This window comes from Vicugna pacos, chromosome 26, assembly GCF_048564905.1.
Source record: "Vicugna pacos chromosome 26, VicPac4, whole genome shotgun sequence".
NCBI classification, from domain to species: Eukaryota; Metazoa; Chordata; class Mammalia; order Artiodactyla; family Camelidae; genus Vicugna; species Vicugna pacos.
Window position 1 is genome coordinate 8,181,255 of NC_133012.1, and position 6,000 is coordinate 8,187,254.

At 40.0% G+C, this 6,000-nt stretch overlaps 1 long non-coding RNA gene across 5 annotated transcripts in view; it reads right to left on the reverse strand.

Moving 5' to 3' along the window:
* Positions 1-2,838, reverse strand: part of LOC116285734 (uncharacterized) — a 47,261-nt gene extending 44,423 nt beyond the window's left edge. For all 5 annotated transcript variants that reach the window (XR_012064403.1, XR_012064402.1, XR_012064399.1 and 2 more), the window contains exon 1: positions 2,755-2,838. This is a non-coding gene — a long non-coding RNA (uncharacterized lncRNA). The remainder of the gene's footprint in view (positions 1-2,754) is intronic.
* Between the last annotated feature and the right edge of the window lie 3,162 nt (positions 2,839-6,000).

The following is a 6,000-nucleotide window of genomic DNA, read 5'->3' on the forward strand; positions in this document are numbered from 1 at the left end:
AAGGCAGCATTTGGACTTAAAAGAGGTGTGAGATTGTGTCTGTATTTAAGCTATTATTTCTCAGTTTCAAGCTCACCCTTTGTGATGCTGGGGCTAGGACTCCACCAACCACATTCAGTCCCTCCAGCTGCTCTCTTTTAGCCCCTGATCATCAGGAGCACTGGAAACAGACCCAAAGCAGGAGGAGGGAGGACATATTTCTTCCCATTCACAACATTTTCCTGTGTTTTTGGCTACTAGTTTTTACACTGTCATTCCAGTAATGCATCCCTCCAACAAAGGCAATGTGTTTATAGTAGCAATTAACTAGTTTGCAGGGTTTTCTGCTTTTAACGGTATTTGTAGAATCAGACTCATGACCCCTCAAGCAAATCAGCACCTGCCACCTTTCACAAAGGTCTGTCCCCAGCCCCTGTGACTTCTTTCCAAACTAAGAGACACCAACCTCCATTGAGTAGAACCTTCTCTTTAAAGGAGTTTCCATCCCAGGAATCCTCCACCAAGCTTCTAAATTTTAATAATTCCAACCACTTCCCTTTTCCTCCAATGCTAAGGACTATAGCTGTTTCCTGTAGTTGTTAATTGTGTGAAACCTGAGTGCTCCCTGTCAAATTTTCAGTTTTTCAAAACTTAGTCTATAATTCTTTATAACATGAATAGAGCAGAATACCAGGAGAGTTCAAAGCATGAATGAATCATTTGGTAGAAATAAGTGGTTTGTAAAATATTGTACGGTGAGATAAAAGTCACAGGGAAGTTTAGGGTGAGATGGTAGATCTTCAAAGACTATTTAAGGATTTGAGGTTTTCTCTTACAGGTAACATAGAACAGTGACTGGAAGGGGGGAATAGAAAATACAATACTGTAAAGTCCTCATACCATAGATGTAATAGTGTAACCGTATTTGAAGGTAGACTGCGATAAATTAAAGCTATATCCTATAACCAATCAAGCAATCACTGAAAAACAAAACCCCCAAACTAGAGGGAAAAAAAAAAAAACTCCCACAAATAGTAGAGCTAATTAACCTACAGTAGAGGTAAAAAAATTAAAAAAAAAGTATTGGTCCAAAAAAAAAGATAGAATAAAAAAAAAAGAAAATATGACTAATAGAAAACAAATAAAAATATGGAATATTTAAATACAAGTATGCTAATAATTAAAATAAACTGAATACACGTATCAATTAAAAGAATCATATTGCCTATTAAACATCCAATTATTCATTGTCAATAAGAAGTCAAATTACTTACAAAATTACAGATAGACTTAAAGGAAAAGCATAGGTAAGAAGACGGATATACCATGCTTATGATTATCAAAGAAAACTGGAGTGGCATTATCAAAAAGCAGATTTTAGAACAAAGAATTTTACAAAGAATAGAGTCATTTTCTAATAATAAAGAGAATATAATGATCTAAAATACTCAGCTAGTAATGTCATTTCAATATATAATCTAAAAACTGATACCACATGAAGGAGAAACAGATGAAGATTCAACACCTCTTTCGCAATAATTAATAAACACTATCAACCAACTTGAATTAATCAACATTTATGGACAGTTTCACCCCAAAACAGCAGAATATACATTTTTTTCAAGTATACATGGAAATTTTACCAAAACATACCATATATTTGAAGATATGAAACATGTTCTTACACATTTAAAAGGGTTGAAATCATATAAATTTCCCAAGTGAAAAACATTAATTTACAAGTGAAGAGGAAAGGGCCAAGATGCCGGAGGACGCTCGCTGGTAGCTCACCCTCTCCCACAAATACACCAAGACTTACATCCACGAACCCACCCATTCACTCAGAACACCTGCGGAACTCTGACACAACATTGCCTTCTTCAAAAGACAAAGACGCCACGAACCCAGTAGGAGAAAAGAAAAAAAGAAGTAAGAAAAAGCATAACAGTGCCGTCAGTCCTGCGGGGAGGGAGCGGCAAAAGAGGAATAGCACTCGTTCGCTGGGTCTCCCCCTCTCCAACGGAGAGGCCAGCGGGACGGAGGGGGAGCCTCCGAGGCTCGGGTCTGTAAGAAGCACCCCTTGACAGATAGAATTAAGTTAAACGGGCACAAAGGGTCCCTGAGACCCCCCCCCCCCAGCCCAAGACGCGAACCAGCAGGGGTGAAACAGGACAGGCTGCCTGAGCCAGGTGGAGGACTCCGGCAGGCCGTACAGAGGCAACCTCGGGGACTGCAGGCTGCTGTGCGCCGTGGCTAGGACGGTATACAGATCAGAACAGCCTGGATCCCCCATAAAATTCGAAAATAAAAGCAAAGCAACACTTCTGGTGCACCCTGGGGGAAGAGGCACTGTAGCCTTGTCTCGGCAGACCCGCGGAACCATTACCCCCGCTGGGAGAAGAGAGGCGGGGCTCAACCACAGCCACCATATTGTCCGAGGCGCCCAGGCGGAGACGGGGGCGAAACCTGAGTCCAGACCTAGGAGTTCCACAACCTCACAAGTGGGACTGAGATTTGTTTACAGCCCCAGGAAGATAGGAACTTTCTGCCCTGGTGCCTCTGTGAACTCCCACCTCGAAGACGAACAAGGAGCGGAGTTCCGGCACAGAGCTGGGGCGAGGTCTCCTGCGGCTGTCTTCTCCGGGCCCGCCTACGGAGCTCGGACCCAAAGCGGCGCAGGGAGCGGCACTGAACGAGAGAGGAACCCGCCCAACTACCGTGCAGGTGCAAGGAGCCAAAACGCGCGCTGGGAGGGCGTGCGACCCACTCGCCTACCTTGCAGGAGCTCAGCTCCGGGAACACGGAGTCGGCTCTGGACCACGGCAAGGGGAAGCAGTACGACGCCTCGGCCTACTTTGCATGACTGCAGCGCCGGAAGTGGCGTAACCTGCGCACTTAAGCAAGAGCGAGTCACCGGAAGTGGCGTTGGGAGGGGGTGTGACCCGCCTGCCTATCGTGCTGGAGCTTGGAGTCAGAACGTGGCCTCGGGAGGGGGCGCAACCCGCCTTCCTATCAGCACTGGGAGCAGCACAGACCAGAGGCCTGACCAGGGGGCCTCTGGAACTAGCGAGCGCAGTTCACGCCGGAGGGCGAGGGCAGGAGTTGTGACAACCACAAAACAGAAAGGAGGCCCCGCTCAATAGCCAGTTTGACTCTGGCCACCAGAACACTATCCACACCCGCAACCAAAAGGGTAACAGGCAAAAGGTATGGAAGGAAGATTCGGCAACCACCCATACTTACGAAGAACCTCTCCGCAAAATTATTAAGAGCGCAAAGTCTCCATGGGAATGCATCCATTTTTTCTTTCTTTTCTGTTTCTTTTTCTTTTTTAATTTTTAACTTTTAAATTATTTATGTTTCTATGTTTTTAATCCCTTTTAAAAGTTTATTAATTTTTAAAAATTTCTTTCATTGTTATTTCTTTGTTCTACGATTATACTGTTTTCAAATCTTTTTCTTCTCATAAATTTTTAAAAATTTCTCTTAATTTGATTTTTATTTCTCTTCTTTTTGTGCTGTTATTGATTATACTGTTTTCAAACTTTTTATCTTCTTTTAAATTTCTTTTTTTTTTTTGAGTTTTATTTCTGCATTTGCTTTAGATAAATAAATAAACCCCTTCAGGACCACAGCAGATAACTGATATTCCAAATCCACAGTACCAGAGAGATATAAATAAAATGAAGAAGCAGAGGAGCCACTCCGAATTAAAAGAACAAGGGAAATTCCCTGAAAGAATGATCAATGAAATAGACCTTGATAGTCAACTAGATTATGATTTCAAAAAAGGAGTGATCAAAGTACTGAAGGAACTAAAAGAGATTGTGAACAGAGAGCCATGCAAATGGAAATTAGAAGAAAGCAGGAATAGCAATACTGATTTCAGACAAAATAGACTTTAAAACAAAGGCCACAAAGAAACCTAAAGAAAGACATTATATAATGATTAAAGAAGCAATACATGATGAGGGTATTACACTCATTAACATATATGCACTCAATATAGGAGCACCGAAATACCTAAAGCAAATACTAACAGATATAAAGGGAGAAACTGATGGGAATAGAATCATAGTAGGAGATTTTAACACCCCACTAACATCACTGGACAGATCTTCCAAACAGAAAATTAATAAGGCAACAGAGAAATTAAATGATACAATAAAACAATCAGACTTGGTTGATATTTTCAAAACATTACATCCCCCCTAAATAGAATACACATTCTTTCAAGTGAACATGGAACATTTTCTAGGATAGATCATGTACTCAGGCACAAAAGAAGCCTCAACAAGTTTAAGAAGATAGACATTATTTCAAGCATCTTTTCTGACCACAATGCCATGAAACTAGAAATCAACTACAGAAAAACAAAGGAGAAAAAACTGACAGCCTGGAGATTAAACAGCATTCTATTAAAAAAAAGCCCAATGGGTCAATGATGGAATCAAAGGGGAAATTAAAAAAGACTTTGAGACAAATGACAATGAAAACGCAACCACATAGAATCTATGCGATGCAGCAAAGGTAGTTCTAAGAGGGAAGTTTATAGCAATACAGGCCTTCCTCAAAAAAAGAACAATCTCAAATAAACAAGCTAAACTACCAGCTGAAAGAATTAGAAAAAGAAGAGCAAACAAAATCAAAAGTCATCAGAAGGAAGGAAATAATAAAGATATGGGTGGAAATGAGTAAAATAGAGGTTAAAAAAATAGAAAAAAATCAATCAAAACAAGAGCTGGTTTTTTGAAAGAGTAAACATAACTGACAAACCTCTGGCCAAGCTCACGAAGAAGAGAAAAGAGAGAGCACAAATAAACAAAATAAGAAAGGAAAATGGAGAAATTACAACCAATATCACAAAAATACAAAATATCATACAAGAATACTATGAACAGCTATATGGAAATGAAATGGATAATCTAGAAGAAATGGACAAGTTTCTGGAAACATACAGTCCACCAAGACTGAATCAAGAAGAAACTGACCACTTGAACAAATCGATCACTAGAAATGAAATCGAATTAGCAACAAAAAACCTATCTACAAACAAAGGTCCAGGACCAGATGGTTTCACTGGGGAATTCTACCAAACATACAAAGAAGAACTCATACCGGTCCTACTCAAACTCTTCCAGAAGATTGAAAAGGAGGAAGTGCTCCCAAACTCATTGTATGAAGCCACCATCACCCTGATACCCAAACCAGACAAAGACACTACCAAAAAAGAAAATTACAAACCAGAATCACTCATGAACATAGACACAAAAATCCTCAACAAAATATTAGCAAACAGAATCCAACAGTACATAAAAAAGATCACACACCATGATCAAATTGTGTTCATCCCAGGATCACAAGGATGTTTCAACACACACAAACCAATCAATATGGTACACCACATCAACAAGAGAAAGGACAAAAACCACAAGATCATCTCAGTAGATGCAGAAAACGCATTTGATAAAATTCAACACCCACATATGAAAAAAATCCTTACCAAAGGGGGTATAGAGGAAACATATCTCAACATAATAAAAGCTATGTATGGCAAACCTACAGCCAGCATAGTACTCAACAGTGAAAAACAGAAAATCTTCCCACTGAAATCTGGGACAAGACAAGGTTGTCCACTCTCACCACTTCTATTCAACATAGTCTTGGAAGTCCTAGCTACAGCAATCAGGCAAAAAAAAAGAAAGGAAGGAAGGAAGGAAGGGAGAAAGGAAGAGAGAGAGAGAAAGAAAGAGAGAGAGAGAGAAAGAGAGAGAGAAAAAGAAAGAGAGAGAGAGAGAAAAAGAAAGAGAGAGAGAAAGTGAGAAAGAGAGAGAGAAAGAAAAGGAAAGAAAGAAAAAGAAAGAAAGAAAGAAAGAAAGAAAGAAAGAAAGAAAGAAAGAAAGAAAGAAAGAAAGAAAGAAAGAAAGAAAAGAGAAAGGAAGGAAGGAAAGAAAGAAAGAGAGAAGGAAGGAAGGAAAGAAAGAAAGAGAGAAGGAAAGAAAGGAAGGAAGGAAGGAAGGA